Genomic DNA, 25,694 nt, shown 5'->3' on the forward strand with positions numbered 1-25,694 from the left:
TCTTCTTTACCCCTTTCTGATGAAAGAAATGTGGACCTAGTAGTGAGCCATCTTGGACCATGTGGATGGAGTCATCTCCCTAGGAGTGGCAAAGTATCATGAAGGAAAAGGGTATGAGCCTCTCATGACTTTGGGAACAGAGCCATAAGGTAACTCAGACTCATAAGAGGGATAAATAATCCATCCTGTGTCTTTGTTGCATACAGATCAGTCTACAATCCAACTAAGACAGCCTATATAAATATAATAGCAAAATAATATATGACATACATAATATACACAACATAATCCCATATATAATATATAATATAATAATATATAATATATAAACAGTATAAAATTCAAATCTGGTTTTGAAATTATGTTAAAATTAACTATAAAATGCTGAATTCAGTCTCATCCATTATTGTGAATACTCCCAGTTTAAGATATGCTGATTTTGTTACACATGGGAGATGCATTTCTATTCAGATGAGAGAGAAATGTCTTGTCTTAGCTACGTTTATCCATAAGTTTGCATTGTATAGTACAGAATTAGCAATGTATTGGAATCAATGCATGAAAAGAAAAAATGATCTGTGTAACAGCACTTACATACATGAGAATCATGTATTTCAATATTAGAAATCAGAAGTGTTTTTGAAACAGTGATTTTGTAGTGTCTCATAAGGTTCCTCACCTTTTGGAGGATAAGATATAACATTCAATATTACCGAGGAAATTACCCCCAGCCTTACTAAATCTAATGTAGTGGTGTAATTTCTATATAAGATATAGAAACTAGAATAGCCAAAAATGTTAAATAGTATTTTTACTTATTTATAATTTATTAAATTATTTATTCTTTATTCCTTAATAAGGATAAATGTATACATGAGGATGGAGGGAGAACCATAAAGCCAAGAGATGCTGAAGCTGCCACTGGGCTTACTGGTTAGTTAGTAACTCATTCTCAATGAGTATCAGTTCTCAAATTTGTGCCACGGAACAATCACAAATTGCTTCATGTCAATGACATCCGAGGTTTCTTGAGAATTAAAGCCTTGAATCATAGGTTTGTAGGAACCAAAGATCTGCATTATGGCATTTTATGCTTTTTTCTGTTTGACTCTCTGGGGAGCATTTTATGGCAGATGTTACCTAACCACACCTTTAGTGATTACCCAGGAATCACTCTGGGCCAGAACCAGCTCTGCTAATAGAGTAAAAGACAACTCTGATAGTAGCTGGTGATGAGTAGTGGGCCTATCCAATAGCGACTTGTGTAATTTCTTGGTTTGTTGCTCACAACTTTTCCAGGTATTGCTTGGAAAGTATTAAGACTTAATCACATAAAACCAAAGGGCTCTGGGTGAACATTGTGTTTACAAATAAAACATTGTAGGTAACTCTGGGAACGTTCTAGCTAGTTCTAGCTGCTAATTTGACTTCTTGGATGGTGACTGGACTATTACAGTGGAAAAGATTGTGGTAGTGATCACCTATCCACAAAAACTGCAGAAACTTAAACCACGTACTGTTATATGTTAATTTAAGGGTCCGAAGCAGAAGTAATGTGTGAAAGAAGTCTTTCTAGGGGGGATTGGCATAGGTTTCCTAATGTAGCTGTTATCTATTGAGTACTTACCAAGGTTTAAAAAGTGCTAAATACTTTCTATGGATTATCTCACTGAATCATTAGAGTAATCCTATGAAGTAGTTACTATTATCGATTTAAAAAGGAGACAGATTTAGAGAGTTTAAGACCATTGCCCCAAATCACACAATTAGTAATTGTACCAGGATACAAACCCAAATTTCTCTGATGCCAAGGTTTATGCTCTAAATATGAAGTTACCAATTCATTTATTAACAGAACAAATAACCATATTCCATTTATTATGAGAAATTGAATCAACGTAATATACATATTTAAGACAGAGTAGATCAGTGTTTTGTACAGCAAAGATTTTTTCCAAATAAGCAGTTGATTTGATTTTATATATATGGCCCCTGTTAGAATCTCTTTTTTCCAAAGGCTGTACTTTGTTATGGAGGCTTTCAGCAAAATGCACTTAGTCTTCCAAGCATATTGCTCAGTATCCTGGTATGCTTTGTTGTTCCCATGGAGATATTTGGACGCTCATTTTAGTCTTGCTTTTAGTAGCAGAGGACCCTCTAGAGCTTTGGACGGCTTTGCGGTATTACTGAGTGACTGCAGGTGTCTAGAGAAGATAATGCAACCAGATTCATTGTATCTTTAATTGGATCAACATATAAATGATCAGCAGTTAAATCCATATTTGGGAAGTAGAACTTGGAATTGAAATCATATCTATGTAAGTTGAAATAATATAGCCAAATCAATGTTTAAGATAGGATTTTTTGTGGGGTTGAAAGGTTTAGCAAAGAAACAGAGTTGGAAGAAAAAAAGAGGAATCTTCACTTTCCAGATGTTATGGTACGTATAAATTATTTTGAAAGAAATTGGATGATATGAGAAAACCCCTATCAATAACAAACCATGTAAAACACAATCAAAATGACATTGAAATATATTGTTGTCTCTCTCAACCATTTTTAACAAATCCAAATGGATTTATATACTGAATTCTGACACATTTCATTTAAAATAATGGTGTGAAAATCTTTAGGATTGATTACACAGGAAAGTTGTAAAGGGAACTGAGATAATAGATCTGAAATTAATTGAGCTTCACTAAAGAACAATCTGACAAAATTAAAAGATCATATCTAATTACGAAAAATATTTCATTTCTTTATTTTGTAACATTTAGAATGTAACATTTTCAATCTCTATCCATGACGCATTTTTTAGAAGTGTCATTTACTACTTGATGGTTTCAGAACAACAAAAGAATCGGACATTTCTGAGTTTATTATAATGATGTGGGGGTCTGCATTTATTCCCATTATGTTACTAGGGAGAATATGTTCCTAGTGAATTGAGGTGTGGTGACTTTTCTATGGCCTCCCACCTTGTCTCTATGGAAGCCGACCAACAATTACATGCCACGGCATAATAGTTCTCCTTCAAACTTGGACATTGTTGGTGGTGAGCTTCTGAATACAACAAGAAGAGAACACAAATAAAACTCAAAACAAGACTCTCCATCCAAAACAGAACAAAGAAAAGCCAAAGCCTAGAGAACTGCATTAGAAGCAAGGCATACTGTTATTATCTCATTAACTGATAATACATTTTGTTAAAATTCGGTGTCATTTTGGGTACGGCTAGATGGGAAGAACAGATTACTTCTCCTGGGTGTAGATGCTCAAAAATCTCATTTTTTTTGTCCCTCTACAGTGTCTTACTGAGTAAGTAAAACAAAAAATGAATCATGGTTTCCCTGACCAACTGCTAGAAGGTCTGCCCTTGTTAGACTAGGCCGCCTCCATAAAAATGAAACTTGCACGTAGTAGCCAATGGCTTCAGCAATCAAGCACCAGCACTGCAGCTGAGAGTAGATAAGAGAGACAAGTAGGCTGATATTTACTTTTACTTTCTGTATGTAGTCACTAAATTCATGATTGCACATTCCCAGAATATTTAGGTGTCTATTCTGACCTTTGCTAATTGTTTTTTTTTTTTTTTTAAAAAAACCTTCCATGTGGTCTGTAGGAAAATTCCCCATAATTACATTATATCTAAAACTTGGCCTAGCTAGATGCATTGTTATGTGGTGTGAGAAGGAATAATCTGCTTAGCTATAAAATTCCTTCCTGTATGATACATGTATTACTTCATAGATTGAAAGACATTTTTCTGGTTTGCAAACAGAAGACAAACTGTCCTGTAAAATATTTGCCTACATTAAGAGTCATAGTTTTTCCTGGCACCTAAATCTAATTGAATGATGTCCACTAGCTGCAGCTACTTAAAACTCTGAAATAACAGCTTCCCTGATTTCAAAATACTGCTTAGGACCTTTATGCCAGCATCCAGTGCAATTTTGTTAAGACTTTATTTAGTATTCAGTTCTGGATTGTGGTCTTGGGGCTTTTCCTTACATGGAAAATGTTTGTTATACACACAAGCATATACGTGAAAAAAATAGAGAAATATATCAAACTAGAATTCCCCAATTTTTTTATTATTTATTTAAAAAATTGTGTATATTTAGACTGCACAACATGATGTTTTCAAACCCTGGATGTTACTTTTTACTTATCAGCCAAAGCCTTATTATTGGGGATCATTTATTCAAGAAGGTTTTTGATACTGATCCATTCATCCCTTCATTTATTTTTTAAATGTTTATAGATCACCTATGTGTGAACAAGCAGTTTGAAATTCAGAGTTCTTTTACATTGTTGTTTTTTGTTTTTTTTTTTTTTACAAATGTGAGAGACTCTTATGACTAATCTAGGTGTGGAAATGAATGCAGTTATAGTTATATTAATGAACGTCAAGTTTGGGTTCACATTGAGAAGGAATCACGTTGGAGAAAATATCCAGCAATGGTGGTGTGCAAATTGGAAACCTACAACTCACCTTAGCCTCCTGACCCTGCCAGTATTTGTGTCAGGGAGCCAGGGGAAATGGATGTATGCTGATGTTATGGCCAGTGGGTGGGCTTGGATGGGGAAATTCAGAGGATCTCACCTGAGTATACATCAGGGTAGTGACACATGCAAGTAATTCATCCATCTGAATAAATTGATAGGAAACTGTTGACTCAGCCAAAATGGTGGAGTCAGTTGTGTGGTCAGCAAAATCTGAACAACTTGGCAGAGATTTATGTTTCAAAGGACATTATAGACTTCACAGTCATTTAAACTGCCACATTTTATATAGAAATGGCAGTGGAAAAGAGAACAAAGAAAAAGTAAGTAGATGAAATATCTTCTACAGGATGGGGAAAAAGATTTAACAGATGTTGATGTATGCTATTGGTTTCATTTTCTGGAAATTAGGGAGAAAGAACCTTCCAAAGTCATTCTGGCTCCACTCTGAATTCTTCCTGTTTGAAATTTTAATACATCATGGATATGTATCACACTTGGCAATTAATAACATATTGCTTTGTTACAAGCCTCGAGTAGTTCTCATAATTAACTATTTAACTGTTGTGTTGTTATTTACGTTTTTGTCATTGGTATCCACTTTGTCTCTTTAATTGGATTGCAAATTTTTGTACTTACGGGGGCTGTGTCCCAATTTCACTCCCAGCAGCATTTTCCAACTGCCTTCACAGAAGAGGAATTCAGTTAAGTACTTTTTAATTTATGATTTAGTGTTTTTATATAAACTTAAGAGTTTAAGATATATTTGTCAAGTTTCACATAGTTTGTTATTGAAGCTAGCATGTTTCATACATGTTTGAGATTACCTGTGTAAGGAACACACACAAGACAAGGTGCTTGAGATCTTTATGTATAGGAAAATAATTTAATTTTTAATTAAAATTCTACTTAAGTTTCTTTCTTTTTTTTTTTCTACTTAAGTTTCTTAATAGATATTTAAAAGACACGACAAATAAAATATGCTTAAAAGTAGAAACATAAGGAAAAGATTTGGGCCATTACATGTTAAATATCATTGACAGAATCATTATTTTTTTTTTGGAGATTTTTTATTTGTTCATTTGAGAGACAGCAAAAGAGAGCATGGAAGGAGAGGGAGAAGCAGACTCCCTGCTGAGCAGGGAGCCCGACCTGGGCCTCCATGTGGGGCTCGATCTCTGGACCCTGGGATCATGACCTGAGGCGAAGGCAGACACATGACCAACTGAGTCACCAAGGCACCACAATTTGCAGAATTATTTTTGTTTTGGGTGAAATTTTTGTTAGAAGTATAAGACTACTTATTGTTTTGTTTGGATAACTATATCTTAATATCAATGAATTTGTGGCAGATTCATAAGAATTTCACACATTTGTTAAAAACAATGTAAAGGGGCTCTCTGAATTTCAAAATTGCTTACTCACATATAGATGGTCTATAAACAACTAAAAAACAAATAAAGGGATGAATGGATCAACATCAAAAATCTTTTTGAGTAAATGATTCCCAATTATAAGGTTTTGGCTACTAAGTGAAAGCAACCACTCAGTTCAAAATGTTTACCTCAGTGGAAATTAGAAAGGAACATATCTCTTACATTCATTAATTGTATATGGCATTTGATAATTAAAGTAGAATGTGAGTTTTACAATTATATATTGTTAAAATGGAAATTTTTGAGTATATAAACTATGTACATATATACTGTGCGTGTGTGTGTGTGTGTGTGTGTGTGTGCTTGTGTGTGTGTGTGTGAGTATGTTGAGTCAGGTATATATATTTCAAATTCTAGTTATATCAGATTTTTCATTGTTTCCTAAACAAGCCATTCATTTTCATGGCTTCAAGTGTCTGATCATGGTTCTTCCTCAGCACTAGATATTTTTCTCCAATTATCTAGCTGGAAAGCTCTCATTTCTCCTCAAAGTCCAGCTCAAATGTCATTTCTTTTCTGAAGACTTTTCTGACCCCCAATAGAGAATTAATGCTTTCTTCGAGTGTATTCCAATATCAAAATTTAAAAGTATCTGATAAAATACTTTTCACTTTGTGTTGTAGTTTTTGTTACATGTCTGCATCTCTCACTGCTCTACAAATTTCTCAAGGACAGGGATGGAAATCTAAGTTGAAATAGAGGATTATAGCATCTGATTAGGATTACTGAACTCAGAAAATGAATATAAATTTTCAACAAAGACAATTTCCAAAGATTGCTTAAAAAGGTTAAAATAACTCATAAAAAAGAAACACAAGAAGCCAATAAACATTTTTAAATGGTTAATCTCACAAAAATCAAATTATTATAAGAAATAAAGTTACAAATTAAAGATCCTTAAAAAAATATAGTAGCTTGGGGATCCCTGGGTGGCTCAGCGGTTTAGCGCCTGCCTTTGGCCCAGGGCGTGATCCTGGGGTCCTGGGATCAAGTCCCGCATCAGGCTCCCTGCATGGAGCCTGCTTCTCCCTCTGTCTGTATCTCTGCCTCTCTCTTTCTCATGAATAAATAAATACAATCTTTAAAAAATATATATAGTAGCTTATGTGGCAAAGCTGTGGGAAATAGGATCTCTCATACCTTCTCAGTAGGAATAAAAATGGCTATAATGCTTCTGGAGGGCATTTTGGTAATAAATATCAAAATGCTATGAATGTGAATTTTTTGTTTCAGAAATTTTATTTCATAAGGAAATAATCATGAACATGCAAAGTATACACATATAGAACTATTTATAATAGAAGAACTTTGGACACACCCCCAATGTCCAAAACTTTGATTAAATTAATATGAGAAATAATATGCAGTCATCAAAGTAGTATTGTAAAAGAATATTTATTAGTATAAAAATTTAAGAAGTATTAAGGGGAAAATTATGAGATGTTATTTGATAATATGAAATACCTTATAACACCTCTCTACCTAACAAGAATTATATAGAAAAAAGTTGGAAGTATTATATTTATATATATTTATATATTTAGTATATAGACTTATATAGTGTATAAGTGTAGTACATATATCTATATGTTTAGTATATATATTTAGTCTGTATTACCTGTAAAATGCAACCGGTAATTCTAGACGGTGCTTTCTAAATTTTGCCAAGTTTCTACAATAAACACCATCTCCATCTCTTAATAGAAACACTTTATAAAACTAAAATTGCAGTAAAAATCTCCCAAGTGAATATTAACATGAGATAGTGGAGAGAGCATCCATCCCATTGCTTGAAGGAAGCAGCGAGGTTAAGGGCTAACGTGGCTGCGGAGCTGATGAGCCAGTGGCGGGGCTGAGCCCAAGAACTATCTTGGCTTGGTTAGGAGATTGGCTTATATACAGAGGGGTTGAGCAAATAAGGAAATATATCAGGTCTTTCTAACAGATGATATTCAACTTTTGCATCTTTGGTAGGAATAGAACAGAAATGACACTGAGTTTCCCTCATTCTATCTGTCTGGGGCTTACAACCTCAGTTCATGTCACTAATGGGCATGTTCACATTGCTCACTTGATTAAAGAAGGACTTTCAGGCTTCTTCACAGTGAAGCTATATTCCTTTCTTTGTAACTTAATTAGGATTTGGTGGTGTGGTATGTTCAGACTCTGGCAATATCCCATTCCTTATCAGTCTCTCAATTTGATGAATTAGTGCCAATATGAGTTCCTGAGTTCCTATTTTATTTAATGGGTTGAGTTACCTATTACTCTCAGGTCTTCATGGTCAAATTATCTCAGATTTTGCCAGTGGAAATCTCTTCAAGCTGATTCTTGGGTTCTTACAGCATGTCCCCACCATTCCCACCATTCTTGGAGCTCTTTCTTACTTTCTGGTAAAACCAGATGTTCAGGCTCATCTGATATTTTCATTGCCCAAACCCTGGAATAAGTCATTTCTGTGGGAAGCTCAGGAGCATATAGTATTCAGAAACCAACGTCTGGCTGCTCGTGTGCTCATTGTAGCATAGACACCGCGGTTCCCATGGCCATCTCAGTGGAAAAAGTAAGGGAACATATGTTAAGTATGTATATACAACTGGTCATATATTTGCACACATCTATATCTATACTTATTTCTATATCTGGCCACATATAATAAAAAGAAAAGGTAAAAGGAAAAAGGAGAGGGGAAAATATGGGAGAAGATAGGATGGAAGGAGAAGAGAGAAATTCAGATATTTTCATCTTGAATCTAAGAAGCATTCATTTCTGGAATTTCCATAAAAAGTAAATCAAGATTCAAGTTTATGTTTAAGAAAAGATTTCATATAATTTTAATTTAGATTCTATGTATATTATACCTGTTTATCAGCACTGAAAATTTCCTCAACTACTTCATTTACTTTTGAAAAAGGATGCTAAACACTTAGGATTCATGCCATTTAGGCAATTTTCCAGAAGTGAAGTTTAATAGATATGTATTACATCTAGTCTATGATATATATCTCTGTTAATTATGTCTATATTTATCAGCTTTACTGATAGCATATTTAATGTGCTTTTTAAATAAAAAGTCAGTGTCCAAGGCATGTTAAAATCATTTGGTTAGCAATTACAGCAAATGACCAACATGTTTTAGTTAGAAAGTTAATTAATTTATTTAATTTTGAAAAAACTCATTGAGTCTAAATATATACCTGGCATTGTTTCAGTATAACACCTAAAATATAAAGGAGTCTAAAAAGATTTTTTGTTTAGTAATATTATGGATATATTTTGTGAATTAATATTCAAGGTAATATTCTTTAAACTGTAAGTCATGATATGAAATTAAAGGGTCTCATTATTTAGTGAATAATAAATTAAATTTAATAAATGGATGAGAATAAAATAAAAAAGAATATGAGCGATTGTACAAATGAAGCATATATATTGCCTTGTGAGTTGAGCTAAATGTATGTGTATGCCTGTGTGAGTCTATTGTATCACTACATAATGTGTTTCTTACTGTTGTTAATCATCAAAATTATTCAAAGTCACAAAATAATTCAAAGAAATAATTCAAAAGATAAAATTTTCCATAAAGTATCTTAGATGAAAGAAACTTCTCAGCATGTAAGTGAGTAACTATCAAGTAGGAAGACAAATTCAATATCACAAATCTACTGAGAGTTATAATAAGAGATAGTCAAAAATTTTTTTTCCTCAGTATTAATGAACCTTATTAAGCATTGCTTATTAAGTATTACTGGAAATAAATGCTCTTTCCCCTCAATTGCTGACTAAGGGACACATCATGTTTTTGCCCTTGGATTGGTGCACTGATGGTATTTCTCATTGCCAATGCAAGCTGCAGAGTGAGCAAAAAAGAATCTAGAACAAAACAATTGCTTTTCTGCAATAACAAAAATATCACTGGGTAAATAGTCCCTATTCAACTGTCCCTAATGAGAAACAAGTACACAAAATTAGAGCTCGGAAGACCTGGATTTGCTCTGACTTCTACAGCTCCGCCAGGCCTGACAATTCCAGGGGATACCACTTACATAGAACACAATGTACAGAGAATACATTTTGCAAAACAAGCCTGAGACTGCCATTCTTTTGCCACTGCTGCTGTCGTGGGAGCAAGTTTTCTGAGCCTTCGTTTCCTCAGCTGGAAATGGGAGCAGCAAGTTTATCCTGTTCACAGTCTTTATTCTTTAAACATTATGAGCCATGTTTGCTCATAAAGAAGAAGGAGTCTCTCTTGGTTCCTTCTAAATGCTTTCCATCGTGTCTCTTCCCTGTGTCTGGTGCCTGAAGAAGCCCAGGCTTTGTATGCCGTGTAATACTAACTTAAAGTGGTATCCTTTGATTGTTTTTCTTTTAACAAGACTTTGGAGAACTGAAATGTCTAATATGAATTTTACTGGTGTGTTTTCAATCATCCCACTGGGGAAAAATATGGGAATACAATTCATAATCTCTGGTGAGTATTTTGTGTATCTATTCCCCATCCTTGCCCATTGATCATGGATGGGATTGACAATGGCTTTTCCATCAGTTATTTTATAATCACTTTATTGTGTTACATGGGTATGTTACGTGGCTCTCAAAATGTGTAGATATTTTTGAAGCCAAAGTCCAGTTCAATTTTCCTTCCTTTCTTCCTTCCTTCCTTCCTTCCTCCCTCCCTCCCTCCCTCCCTCCCTCCCTTCCTTCCTTCCTTCCTTCCTTCCTTCCTTCCTTCCTTCCTTCCTTCCTTCTTTCCTTCCTTCCTTTTAGAGGAGAGGTATAAGTAGAGAATGCTCCCACATTTACAAATAGCTCTTGAAAAAAAATAATACCTTAGTTTTATTCAAAATGATAATTTGCTACTCAGATTTTTAAACTTTTTCCTTTAGAATAGCTTTGGATTGACAAAAAAAAAATATTGCAAAGATAGTGTAGAGGGTTCTCCTGTATCCTGCACCCAATGTTTCTTATTAATGTCATATAATAGTATGATGTTTATCAAAATTAATGCACTGATATTGGTACACTATTAAGTGAAGTCCACACTTCATGTTTCCTTGGTCTTAGCCTGCTGTCCTTTTCCTGCTCCAGGGTTCCATCTAGGATGTCACGTAACACTTAGCTGTCATGTCTTTTTAGGCTCCTCTTGGCTGTGACACTTTCCTCATTTTTGATGACTATGGCAATTTTGAGGAGCACTGGTCAGATATTTTACACAATGCTCTTCCATGGGGGTTTTTCTGATATCATGGTTAAATTGAAGGTGTGGGTTTTGGGGAAGAAGGCCATGGTGCTAAAGTACCACGAACATGACTTTTCACTGTCATTGTTGACCTTAATCAACCTGGCTGAGGGGTGTTCGCCAGGTTTTTCCATGGTCACTCACTCTTTTATCCCTCTTTCCATACTGTACTCTCTGAAGGAAGGTTACTATATTCAGACCACACTGAAGGAGAGGGAAATTATGTTCCACCTCCTTGAGGGGGTAGTCTCTGCATACATTATTCAGGATTCTTCTGGATGAGAGATTTATCCCATCTCCCCCATTTACTTATTTACTCAGCTGTTTATTCATGTTCATGAGGATTCATGGATATTTATATTTTTGGTTTCATCGATTTTTAAATTTAAGATCATGTAAAGCTTATCTGATTTAATTTGGACTCCTTGCCAGCTCAACTACTGCCACTCCCCAACACATACCCAAAATTCTAGGCACAAGAAACACTTCTGTGTCCTCCAACATGCTTCTCTGTGTCACACACCTCCGTTCCCACATGCTGTTTTTTTTCATCTGAATGCTTTTGTACACGTTTGGCTCTTGTCCACATCAATCCCTTACCATCTAGTTCATATGACTGCCTGGAAGTCAGATTTTCTTTTTGCTTCCTGACAGTTTATGTAAATATCTATTATGGTATTTGTCACATTATCTAACATTTGCTTACCTATTTATCTTCCTAATGAGATTGCTAAGTCATTGTGGTACTGGCCACTTCTTCCTTCCCTGTCCTTCAATATCTAGTGCCCTGCCTGGCATAGAGAGGGTTCTTAACACTGTTCGAATGGATGGACAAGGAATACAACTTTGCTAGTTAACAGAGTTAATTGTAGAAGCACTCTCGGGGTCCTTTCTAGAGAAAAAAAATGGCACTGCAGATCTCTTGTTAATAGGATATACACTTTGAGTTGCTTTTATCTCCTTGTAATGATGTGTTTATTCTGATCATCCGGAATTTCGTATGCAGTCATCTTTGAAGATCAGGCATTCATGAGATGGCTGGTCAGAGTTAAGGTCATAGTTTTCAGTCCAGAAACAGCCTTTCCTCTCTGTGAGGAGAACGTACCCCCCGGGCAAGGATGGAAACTGGGGTGACCTTGGCCTCATTAGTAGAGTGCCCTAACCAACTGAACTAACCAGCCAGACTACAAAGGCAGCCGCAAAGAAATCTACCAAACACAGAAGTTCACTTTATAACATGAAAACTGCAGGCTGTATTGACACACAAACTGGCCTGATTGTTTTGACTGTCAAGTAGTCAAGAAAGTCAAAAAGTAGTCAAGTTAGCCAACATGCATGTCTGACTCTTCTCTGACTCGACTCTTGAGCATTGATTTGACTGGGGTGTGTTCGTAGAAACAGTCACATTTCCTTTGCCGAAAGAAGATGCTGCTTTTTTTTTCACTGAAACTTAATGTAATAACTGTTACATCATATAAATTCATCTCCTTAAGAATATGTGTCAGACTATCACATCAGTTAAGGAAAATTCTCATCTTTTTTTCTGTTTGAAATTACTGATGGGCTTTTTTGGGTCTAAATTAAGTGAATTCATAGTGCCATCTAGTGCTTCAAGAAAGAATCGTCAGTGCAACTGGGAGAGAAATTTCAAATCCGGCTTTGGCTGTGAACACAATACCCCCAGTTCTCTGTTTAAACCAGTTACTTGGCTGATTCAGGCTAGCATTTTCTGTTTTTGGATTATTATTCACAGTTTATCGGGTATTTGCTTTTTTATGACACTTATTTGTGTGAGAGATCATTGATTCATGTACAGCTTGAAAAGAAACCCCCAAACATAACCAGAAACACATGTGTCCCTTTCCTTTTAAAAGTATTAAGCCTGAAATGAACCCACAAATAAAACCAAACAGTGTTGCATAAGCTAAATGAGGAAAGTTGCCACCTTAGACAAATTAAGTCTTGTCCCACCTAAACAGGGTGGTAAAATAGAAGGACCTGAAGACAGTTACTTTTATTTATTTATTTTTTTGAAGACAGTTATTATTTTATTCTATATACTTCTGAAAATATCTAGTCTCCGAGTGTGTTTGGGATGAAAATCCAGAGAGGAAAATGTTCACTGGAGAGAAAAAGCAAATTACTTTGCTTCTGCTTCGGGAACATAAACCAACCTCAATTTACCAAAAAGTTTTTGCCTTGGTTGCCCTCCCTTCCCGCATGAAATTATTCTGGTATTTTCAGCACTTGATTTAAAATTGAATGAAGGAAGACTCTGGATTTGGAAGCATTTCCGATCAAAGCACAAAATGTGACATATTTACATTATTTTCTCTGTCACTGAAATACAATAACACCTACTTCTCTCCACCTTAAAATTTTTGAAGCCTTGTATGTGTTATTTCATCCCCAAGCAGCACCGTGAAGTAGGATCAGCCCCATGTACGGTGAGCTGCAGGGTTGGCATCCACAATCTGGCTCACATACTCCACGGCATTGCCATAGCTGCAAGTGCCCTAGATCCTTTCTCTTAGTGTGTTCTGAAAGCTTGGATGAAACATTAAGAAAAAGAGTAGGGAAGGGGGGAAGAATTAAGTGCCCTGGGCAGGGAAAGAAGGTGGCCGAAGCTGCGTGCCAGAGAGGCTGTGGAACCTTCTTCATGCAACATGTTACACGAGGCTTTGTAGCCCATATAGTTCTTTAAAGAATGGAAAAAGCATTATGAAGATGGTAAAGAATCCATTTTAATGGGATACCCCTAAGTAAAATATTAGTAATTGTCAAACACTTAATTCAAATGGTGAAGAGTTGATGAAAATTCAAGGGGGGACTTCTTTCAACATACCAAGTACCATCCTATGGATTGCCTCTAGTCACACACAATCCATTTTTTCCCTCTTTCTTACCTATTGAGATTCATTTCAGGTAATTCACTTTGGGGGTTTAACATCATTAGAGAAGCAAATCCATGTTTTTAAATAACTAGTTCACAATCAAAAAATACTCAAATAGTATAGACTTAAGAAAAGTGTTTAAACGAAGCTTAATTTTCAGTAGTGTTCTGTTCCAGCCCCGGTCGATCAGCCATTCAGTGTGCTTAGTGAAGAGTAGCTCTATTTTCCTGGATTTTCTAAGAGTTGCTCCTACCTGTCTCTAATTGCCCATCATAGGAGAGGACCCGTTGTAATATTAGGTCGCTATGGATGGAAAAAGATGCTCAAATGCTGAAATATTTATGAGTTAGTCCACCTGCATTATCAACTCATCGTGACTTGTTGGTAAGCAATCGCAGTGCCTCTTGGCTAAAAAAGTGATGCCAGAAGTGGTAAGGCTCCCGCTGACAGCTGTGTCTGGGCCACCGCCAGCTACTTCAGTGCTCCTTGCCCTCGGCAAAGAACTTAGCGAGAGAACAATAAAACATATTGTTGTAAAAACAGTGAAATGTACCCAGTTTGCCAGTTTGCATAATTCTCTGCAGCTACCCATGATACAGGTAGCTATGGGCAGACCTTGCAGGTCGCCAGCCTTACTGGCTTTGAACAAAAGTGTTTTGTTTCAGGCCATTCCATTGGGTGGGCTCCTGTGGGTATTTTAAGGAAGGTTGGAGAAAGAGGGGTTTTGTTTTGTTTTGATTTGCCTTGTTTTTTTTTTTTCCTTCTTTTTTAATAACAACAAATCATGAATTAATTTGCCCCCCACAAAACCTAAACCAAAGACAAAAAGCCTTTGGGAATCCTCTTTGAAAGAAGCTGGCAGCCAGGAGGAAGAAAATATTTGCCACTGCAGTTAGAACACATTTGTTTGACTGCATTGAGGTTTTATCATCCACCAAAAGCCCCTGTTTGATTTAGCTGTTGTGTTTTGTGGCACAAAGCAAGGTCTGTCCACACTCTGTGGGCCAGCCCTCCTGCCCGGAGCCTCACTCCACCAGCACAGCATAAACTTGCATTCACAGTGCAACCCACGGAACACCTTGACTGTGCTGGCAGGAAAAATGAGCTGGTGTCAAATGAGTTCCAACCACAAGAAATTAGACAGAAAGAACTTGCCATCCACCCTGGGGTAATACGGTGACCATTTCTGTATATCTCTGGAACAAAGAGCAAGAGTTATTTGAAATTGCATTTTCCTGCTTTCCTGAAAATATCAACATTCCTTTTCATCTAACCTTTAGCAGTGCATTATGAAACCCAACCTTGGCACTGAAGATGTAAAACTCTATTATAGGGGCACAAGGGTGGCTCACTCGGTTGAGCGTGAGACTCTTGGTTTCCGCTCCAGTCATGATCTCTCGGGCCGTGATCCCCTGGGTTGCGACACTGAGCCCCTTTCTGGAGCTCCCCGTTAGTGGGCAGTCTGCTTGAAGGTTCTCTTCCTCTGCCCCTCCCACCGCTGAAGCTCACTGGCTTTCTCTTCCAAATAAATAAATCTTTTCAAAAATGTTATAAATAAATAAATAAATAAATAAATAAATAAATAAATAAATAAATAAAGGAAACTATGATATTTATGTGATTTTAGCCTTTGTGCGTAGATTCTGGAAATCATTTATCTTTGCATCACCTGGAAGTTAGCACAGAGCCTTGGATGCAGTCTCTGTTGAAAGGTTTATTTGTTGAATGAATGAATTTACAAAATACTCTAGCAATATAGTAAAGAGACATTTCAAGATTAAAGTGAAGACAGTAAGGTTAATGTTATATATTGATCAAATTCATTTTAGAATTAGCATAACATAGTTAAGTGTGATTTGTGTAAGTATCATCATGAGCACCCAACCAAGTTTTATGCCTGTACCTACCTGGCTATCTGTTCTTCCTCAATCATTTTAGTTTTTCTATAAACAATCAGAAATGAAAAAAAAAATCAGAAATGGCCAGCTCTCTGCATTTTTTTTAGAAGATGGTACTTCACTGTTCATTTTATTACAGAACAGAATTTTATTTTAAAAGTAGGCAATAAAATATATCTTTTTCAAAGGAAATTAAAAATCAACATTGGTTTATGGCTGTGTTCAAGAAACTTATTTTTGTGTGTGCTTCTATAGCTTATAAATTAGTTAGTGTGCGATGGTAAAATAGCAAATTCAGATGAATTAATGCAGACAGCCTTAACTATAACTGCTGCAGGTGTAAGAAACCTTCAGTGGTACAAAAATAATCATGTTTTCCTCCCTCCTCCTCCATCCCTCCCTCTCTGCCTCCCTTCCTTCCTCTCTTCCTCTCTCTATCTCTCTTTTTTCCTTCTCTTTCTTTCTGTTTTGTACTGAGGGATTTACGGAGGGAACATTAATCCAGAAGTTGTTCTCTTCCTATTGTAATTCATGGCAACATATAAAATCCTGCTTAAAATAGTAGTTTGTGGAGAGATCATTCCCAGTGCATGTTTGGAAGAGTGTGTCATCCTTTCAGGTTTCCACATGTGTGTAGATCCCTGCAGTAGAACGTAGAAAAACAAAGATAAAAAGCTAAAGTTATGGAAATACCATGGCTGAAGAATGCTGATGATTGCAGATGGCAAGACTGATAGCACATCCAAATAGACAGGGCAAGGCATCCAGTTGAGACGAAACGAGTTCTTTGGCATAAAACACAGAAGAACAGAACGTGTACACAATCCTGCACACATGCACACGCAGAGGCAATGGAAGCACCTGGATAGGACCGAGACCAAAGCACTTTTTGTAAATACACGTGGCTAAGAGCCTCACCTCATTGAGGAAGGATTGGCATCTGCGACTAGCACCACCTTGGAGTTCTAGCTGGACAGTTAAATAAAAAACAATGACTTTTTGTTGGTCTTTGAACATACATTTAAACTTATCCTTTAGTAAACGTGAATTTAGTTGTTCTGTACAAAACTGTTATAAAATTTCCAAATCTGATAAAGAATAAAAACTAAAGTCTAGGTGTACGGTTAAAAAAGGATACCCATTCTAGTAGGATCCAACTGAAACTTTAGTCAAGACTCTTGCACCCAACGTGGGAAAGCCAGTTAACCAGTGCCCGCTGGTGGCTCTGTATGTGCCATTTTTTGCAAAGCAGTATACATCCATCTACATCACTGACATCCCTAGGATTTTCCTCCTTCTCCTGGCTCTCGATCATTGCCCTGCCTTGGGCTCAGGTCTTCTTGTCTTTCATTTGTTATAATATAATAGGAATTCCCATAAGCTTGAAGATCTGTGGTACCTCCAACTCAAATTTATGCTTAAGTTCCTTTCTCATGTTCCCTTACAGTCTCCCATATTTTTGCTCATTATGGACATTTCTCTTCATCACTCAAGAGCCACTCTTTCATATCTTCTTGTTATTTCTTCTAACAGATATTCAGCTTTTCAGTGAAGAGGAAGAAACATGAATGCATATTAAAAAATACATGAGTTTGAATACTAACTTTTCTCCTTACTATGAAACTATGATATGCTTCTTCAGTTTTCTTACAGGTAAAATGAAGATACTAATACCTATGCTACAATCTGGTTTCAAAATTAAATTAGAAAGCGGATTATACAGTGGTCCTGTGCTGGTACTGGACAGAGAGAAATTTCCAAGTAAATGCTAGTTTCTTTATAGCAGAAGCATCCTACCCACATGATATTTTGTTGACCCTGGGCTGAATTAGTTACATGAATCCCATTCATTACTCATTGTGAGAGAAAGGAAAAAAGACCCAAAACACAGGAGTATGGTTTGTCAACTACGTTGGTGGTCATCCTTTGATACAACAACAAAAGAGGACTGTGTGCTGTAGATCAACTCTGAGAGGAGACTTCAGGGAATATTGTGATTACGGAAGAATTAGGGAATTCTTGCAAAGGATGAATTTACCTTGGCATTAAGAATTGTAACCAAGGAAATAGACTCAAGAGAACATTGGTAAATTCTTAACTCTATATAGGAAGATCATATTCTATTCCTTAAAATACTCTCTGGGTTAGATGAGAAGCAGGCAGTGGATAGTTTAAAAGTAATATAGCACAAGAATACATTTTTATAAATTGTTTTAGAGATTGGTATTACTGTCACCTGTCCTCTTTTATATCTGTGATATTGTGATTTATAAACTAGAAATATATGTTTGGTCTTCATTTTCCTTTCTGGCACAGGGCCCCTGAAACCCTTGAAATTTCCTAAGTGATGAGAGTGACAAATGTGCCCTTGGTTATGTTAATGTGACTTTTGGAATGTGCCTGGGTCACCTAAAGGTAGGGGGATGGTCGCCAGAAAAGCCAACCATATAATTAGAGGATTGGACTTTCAGGTCTCCCCCTGCTTTGGGAAGGTGAGAGGCGCTGGAAGTTCAATCAATCTCCAGTAGCCAGTGATTTAATCAATCATGCCTTTGTAAGGAAGCTTCCATAAAAACCTAAAAGACAACAGTAAAATGTTCTCTTGCATTAAATTGAAGACATCTAAAAAAAAAAATGAAGACATCTGTTTAATAAAAAAAAGAGAGAAAGAAAGAAAGAAAGAAAGAAAGAAAGAAAGAAAGAAAGAAAGAAAGAAAGAAAGAAAATGTAGGAAAGGTACTTAGAGCTGTTAGTTTCTAAGTACACAACAACCTAGACAAGGCATCTTAATCTCCATCAAGAACAAAAAAATAATAATAATTTTTGTCATGCTGTTAAATCCATCATTAAAATAGAATGTAGCATCTTTCATATGGTAGGAACCAAAAAGGAAACTTTCCTTTAATTCCCTTTTTACTTACTTTATGGTAAGTAGCAGGGGGAAAAATGCATTTATAGCTCATTTCTAGGCAAAATTGTGAAGCTAACGACCAACCTATTTCTACCTATGTGCCGTCTCTTTATTTCACTAGAAATGGGAATCATGGCCTCTTGAAAAGAAAAAAAAAGTCACCATTCTGCATTTAGCTATATTCATATTTTGAATTTCTGTATTTTTTTTGTTTGTATTGTAAAAAATTCACATAATAAACAATGTTGTGATAAAAAAAACCCCTAAAAGACGAGGTTTGGAGCTTCTGGGGTTGGTGAGGGGTGCTGGGAGAACAGCATAGTCAGAGAGGGCATGGAAGTTTCCTATATGGTGCCCTTTGCATCTTTTCTGTCTGGATGTTCTTGAGTTATATCCTTTTATAATAAACCTGGAATCTGGTAAGTAAAATGTTTTACTGAGTTCTGTGAGCTGCTCTAGCAGAGGAATTGAACCCAAGAATGGGGTTGTAGGAACCTCTAGCCTATAGATGGTTGCTCAGAAGCACAGGTGATGACCTGGAATTGTGACTGGTGGTCTGAAGTGTGTGTGAGAAGGTGAAGGATGGGGGAGCAGACTTGTAGGACTGAGCCCCGAACCTGTGGGCCCCGATGCTATCTACAGGTAGATACTGTTGTAATTTTTTTATTTTTATTTTTTATTTTTTTAATAAATTTATGTTTTATTGGTGTTCAATTTGCCAAGATAGTGTTGTAATTGAGTTGAATTGTAAGACACTTTACTGGTGTTCAACAATTGTTTGGTGGTATGGGATATAGGAAACCATCCCACCTACACACACACACACACACACACACACACACACACACACACTTTGGAATTGAAGCAAGGCATTTAGTATTTCTGTCTAGAACAAAATAAAACAAAAATATTCCTATTTCTCCAAAGATGAGATATTGGTAAACACTAATATATCCTCTCACATTATATTCACTAATGGTTTTTCTTGGAGAGCTAACCAACTGCATCTATGCCATAATATAATATTTGAAATATAAAGATAAATTTCTCCAATATTTTCTTTTACTTTTTGGCCTTTCATGGACTCAATAGCTAGATATGCATTGCCTCAAGGAAAAAGTAAAGCAACAGAAAAATCTTAACATTGAATTTTTTGGCTGGCTGTTGAGTTTACAAAGCAGAGACCATAGACAGAAACTGATGGGACTCGTGAAACCAAATATACAATAGACTCTGGAGAGTACATGATGTAAGTTCCGCGCGTATCACCAGGTATGGACAGGGTGCCTCAGGGAGGGACAAAGAGAAACTAAGAGGCGGACATTGATACTGTGGGTCTTTGAGAAAGGAGGAGTGCCCTGTACCTCGTGCAAGTGTTGGCTGATTTCCCAGATCAGGGCAAAAATATCCCAGAAGGGGTCTGGAGGAGTCTAACTGTAGAGACTTTGGTTGCTCCCTTCCCAGGTGGAGCTCTGTGCACAAGAAGACTCTGGACAGGAAATGGCTCTGTGTACAGGAAGACCCAGGACAGGAGTGGCTCTGTGTACAGGAAGACCCTGGGCAGGAAGTGGCTCCAGGATGTGTCCAGGGTCTTGATCACCTCATGGAGTTCCCAGTGTCCTGAGTGTTAAAGATCAGTGAAATAAAATGTGTATGAACAATGGCCTTGGGTAGCACCATACCCAAGCTTACCATGCCTCTTAGGGCATGCGGGAGCAGACGATTTTCATGCTTTCATGCAGAAGATTAGAGCAGCAGGCAGAGTAGGCTCTAGAGCCACCAAGGGGAGCATAAACAAGAAATGACTCAGTAGGAACTCTTGTGGGTTCCTGAGGAACAGATGCAAATGCAATCAATTTGAGGGATGTTCTTCCCCCCACTGCCTAAACACTGGAGAAAACTTAGCTTTAACTTCAGGGAAAAGGGAGCACCCCAGGTTGACTGAGATTCAGATGCTGTTAGGAAGACAGGTGACTAGGGGCACCTGGGGGGCTCAGTCAGTTAAGCGTCTGCCTTCAGCTCAGGTCATGATCCCAGGGCCCTGGGATGGAGCCCCACATCTGGCTCCCTGCTCAGCAGGGGGTCTGTTCTTCCCTCCCTCTGCCTGCCACTCCCCCTGCTTGTGCTCTGTCCCTATTAGATAAATAGATAGATAGATGATAGATAGATAGATAGATAGATAGATAGATAGATAGATAGAGGAAGACAGGTGGTTTACATTAAATTTACATTGGATTGGAGAAAAATAGAAGTGTTTTTTTTTTTCTTTGCACACGTTGAGAGCTGAAATAGTTACCTGCAATTCTGTATAACCTCTATAAAAGAAGAAAGATCTGGAAAATATTCCTTTTATAAATATAAGCATTAGGTTCATTTGATGGCTGACTTTATTTCTGGACATTGCAGGTTGAATTGGAGTGACCTCACCACAGATTTAAAAGGTGTAAGCAGGCGTAGTGTTGTTCTGTGTAACCTTGGGCAAGTTTCCTAACCTTATTATTGGTTCCCTAATAATCTACAAAATGGGAATATCAATGATTTCTAGTTCATAAGATTGTGGGGAAGATTAAATTAGCTATCATATAAAGAGTGTGCATAGTGACTAGGATATTTTAAGAGCTCACTAAAAGTTAGCCAAAATAAATACCTTAAATGTGATTTTAAGAATGTGATTTTTGAGAAGAGGTGCCTATGAAGAAAGATACTTAGGGTTTAAAGTTAAAACCTCATGAAGTTGACTTAGGATCTATGGATGCATTTAATAACGTTTGTGCTTTTGCAAGGCCCATAGTACCTAACATGAACGAGAGTCATATGTGTACGGTTACATCAAATATTTATAGTATTCTCTCTCATCTCTGATGCTTTTCCAACATTTTGCATATCGTCAATCAATATTCACAGCTTCTTTTTCATGCACAGTTCAATATTTTCAATACTTTTTGTGTGCATTAATAGAAAATTTTAAAAAAGTGTCAATATGTTCTCAGCAGCTAGAATTTCAGGATGCACACGTGAAAAAGTGATTGTAATGCATTATGGGATTTGGGATAAAAAGTAGAACTGGTGTCAGTCCACCTTCGCACTATCCTGTCATATCCCTCTTTGTCTCTGTCTTGTCTCTCTGTCTCTCTCACAGTCCAGCCACACTAGTCTTATTTCAATCACTCAATCAAGGTATTCTTACCCCTGACCCCAGGACCTTTGCACTTGCTTGTTGTTCCCAGGTCTTTGCCTTTCCTTACCACTCTAGCTAAGTAGCTCTTCTCAACCTCCCACTTACACTGTTTCCTGTCTTATAGTCCGTGTAGTTCTTATTACTAGCTGAAATTACCCTGTGTATTTGTTCAGCCTCCTCCTACCCCCTGTGCATCCCCAGGATGTTAGTCTCTGGAAATCAGGGACTTGGCTATCTCCCTGTCTTAAGCAGTGCCTGCCTCAAGTCTTCATCCTGGCTGAACGGCAGAGGGGATGAGAAATGATACACATTTAGTGTCCATCATCCTTCAACAAAATCATTACCGATATCAGAGGTAAATGAAAATATAACCTGCCTTTCTCCAGGGAATTTTGGAGAATAAGAGAACATTTAATTCTCTGACAAGGAGATAAGTAAAAACACTATCTATACCTACAGGAACCGGCAGGAAAAAGATCCTGGCTGCATACTGGGCGAGAGGAAGCAACACCAAACATCCACTGACGTGATTTGTTTGGTAGGTATTTTTATTTATTTTTAAATTTTTTTGGTATGTATTTTTATTTTATTTTATTATTTTATTTTATTTTATTTATTATTTATTATTAATTAATTAATTAATTAATTTATTTATTTTTGGTATGTATTTTTAAATAGACAAAACTTTGTTCTTCAGGAGAAGTGAAGAAGCCAGAGGTGGTACCTCAAACCTATCTGATACCTACCCTGCCCCCACTTCCCAACCCGGGTGGGTTGGGTTAATGCTCCTCATCTGTCCTAACACAATGGATGGGAATATTTTCACGGTTACTCTGTCTGTAGCGCATAACCCGGGAGTCCTGTTCTCTCCTGCATCTGTCCTAGACACCCAGCCCTGTCTCTTATACACATTTGCTTTCCTAGAGTCTCAAACATGAGGCCTGAGCAAAGCAGAGAACTGGCAGTTGTTTCCTGACAATTCCTTTGTGCAACAGAAAAAGGACCGTCTGTGCGTGAGGGACTGTGGCAATTGCAGAGAATAACCCTGCAAAGAAGAGAGGCCGTGGTTCCTATACCCACGGGATGACGAGAGTGCGTCCTGAACACAGGCTAAATTTGTTTAACAGTGATAGTGATAACATGGACAAAGTCACAGATCATCTCCGACTGTTAGATTAGCAATAAGTAGTCTGGCAAAGGAGCTGGAGGAGAGTGAGAAGAAGGGCCTCTGTCTGATTGCAGAGACCGACATTATCCTGGACGAGACAATCATTTCTAACAGATTTTGGTTAACCCTAGCTATCAAGTAGGAATTTTAAGTTATAGTGTGACACCTCTTACAGCTAAATGTATAGTGTCAAACGAAGCAATATGACTAATGTTATCAGAAAATTATTTTCTCGAAGTATAAAAATTCTGCTGCTGTTTTCTGAAATAGCAGAAGGTTCTAAATACCTCCAGGGAAAGATGTGGCCCATAGAAAAAATAATACCAGAAAGAAAAGCCAAAACTGCAGTGTCATTTGAGAGCTACCTAGAGCTCTCCTCTTCTCTTATACGTCTTTCCTGTATTTGCCAAGAAGCAGACCACCCTATTAGTCTAACACAGGGCTTTAATTATACATAAGAGTTTGAATTTGATTATTCGTGAATTCATTTAACAAATATTTACTGAAGACCTACTTTGTGCCTGACACTATTCTACACTCTAGGAATAACAGAAACAGTGGAAGGAAGGCAGACAATGCCAGTGAGCATAGAAGTGATAAAGACAATTTTATTTTATTTTTTATTTTTTATTTTTTTTGATAAAGACAATTTTTTTTGATAAAGACAATTTTAAATAATAAAACAATATTGGAAAATAAAACAAGGTGGTAGGAGATGGGAGCTACTTCAGATGGGATGGTCAAGAACATCTCCTTGACATGGAGATTTAAGAAAGGAATAGTCTGTGTATTTGAAAAGTTAGGGAAATAGGAGAAAAATCAATATGTGTATAAGAATGGGCTACCTATGGTAGTGGTATGTTTACGTAAGAAAAGGTCAGCATAGATCTCCCTAACAGTCTTAGCACATCTTTAACAAGGAAGAATGGCACTGCCCCAAATATAGTAAGCTAACAATTGCCCTGGAATTCCTCATGTGATCAATTCTTATAAGTGCTACACTGATTATTAACAATATTTCAAAGTTGTATTTACTAGAATTTTGCAGTAATGGTGTTTGGATCGTGTATCATAACCAGCGTTACCATCCCTTGGGGGAAATTTCCTAGGGTTTGAATTGTCATCTTCTATTAGCAAAATGATGGACAATAAAAGAAGAAAGCAAGGCAGCTTTATACTAACTAAATAATATATGTGTGTCTGATGTTGATAGGTCAGATACTTGCATAGGTCAAGAAATTAGTTTCTCAAAAAATGTTTACTGGTTTTATTTTACAGGCAAGGTGCTATCCTACGTACTGAGAGTAGAAGCCCGCCTTCAACCGTCTTACAGTCTACTTGGAGCAGCAAATGCGCACATGCACATGCACACACACATACCTTGCAACGTAATTGTGTGTAATTAATAACGCACCAGCAATGTCTCTAGAAAATGTATAGATATAACAAGTAATTTAATTTAGACACAGATTTATATTGTCCAAGCACCATTCTCATGGAGAATTCCTTTTCTGGTTTTCCTATTCTATGGACTAAACTTTTGTCTAAAATTGTAGCAACTGAGGCCCATCTATTTCAGGGATGGATCTATAAGTTAACATAAAGATTAACAAATAAATTAATAAACAAATTAATTTAAAAAGATTAATTATGACTCTCATAGTGTGAAATCAAATTTATACAGTTTACCAAACAACTCACTTAGGCAACAAATACGTATAGGCAGTGTGGTCTTGATGGTAACAAACAATACATCCTCACCCCAACTTGGTGACGTCCATAGTTCATGGTGGTCATTTTCTCTGTTCTGATATTGGTAGAAGCATTTTCTTTTAGATCTTTGATTCTGACTATTATTCTACATTATTTCATCTCCTGTGCTCTGTGTATCACACACAGCGTGGTGGGTAAGACCATAGACATGGGAGTTAGACCAGCTGGGTTTGAATACGGCTGTCCTCACTGTGTAGTTGTGAGACTGTTGCTAAACCTATAAGCTTTCGTTTACACACATTCCACGTAGTTAACATTACAATAAAGTTGCTTATTATACTGTAGTGGGATGAATGGTGGTCTCCAAAAAAAAAATACTTCCACATCCTAATCTCTGGAACCTATGAATATTACTTTATTTGGAAAAAAGGATCCTTGCAGATGTAATTAAACTAAGGATCTTGAGATGGATCATCTTGGGTTGGACCCTCAATCCAATGGTGTGCTTATAAAACATGGAAGAAAGATCCAAACAGTAGAGGAGAAAGTGATGCGAAGAAAGAGGCAGAGGTAGCAGTAAGGTGGCCACAACCCATGGCAGCCATGGAAAGTGCCAGCCAGCAGGAGCTGAAAGAGGCAGGGAGGATCTCCCTGGAGTCTCCCGTCCTGCTGGGAGTACAGCCTATGGAAATCTTGACTGCATATTCCTACGCTCCAGAATTGTAAGAAAATAAATTTCTGGGTGTTTAAG

At 36.9% G+C, this 25,694-nt stretch overlaps 1 long non-coding RNA gene across 1 annotated transcript in view; it reads left to right on the plus strand.

Moving 5' to 3' along the window:
• The window catches only part of LOC140634800 (uncharacterized), a 64,737-nt gene extending 39,859 nt beyond the window's left edge, over positions 1 to 24,878 (plus strand). Inside the window, exons 3-4 of the long non-coding RNA XR_012032179.1 lie at positions 22,522 to 22,600; positions 24,509 to 24,878. This is a non-coding gene — a long non-coding RNA (uncharacterized lncRNA). The remainder of the gene's footprint in view (positions 1 to 22,521; positions 22,601 to 24,508) is intronic.
• The last annotated feature ends 816 nt before the right edge of the window (positions 24,879 to 25,694 follow it).

This window comes from Canis lupus, chromosome 6, assembly GCF_048164855.1.
Source record: "Canis lupus baileyi chromosome 6, mCanLup2.hap1, whole genome shotgun sequence".
Lineage (NCBI taxonomy): Eukaryota > Metazoa > Chordata > Mammalia > Carnivora > Canidae > Canis > Canis lupus.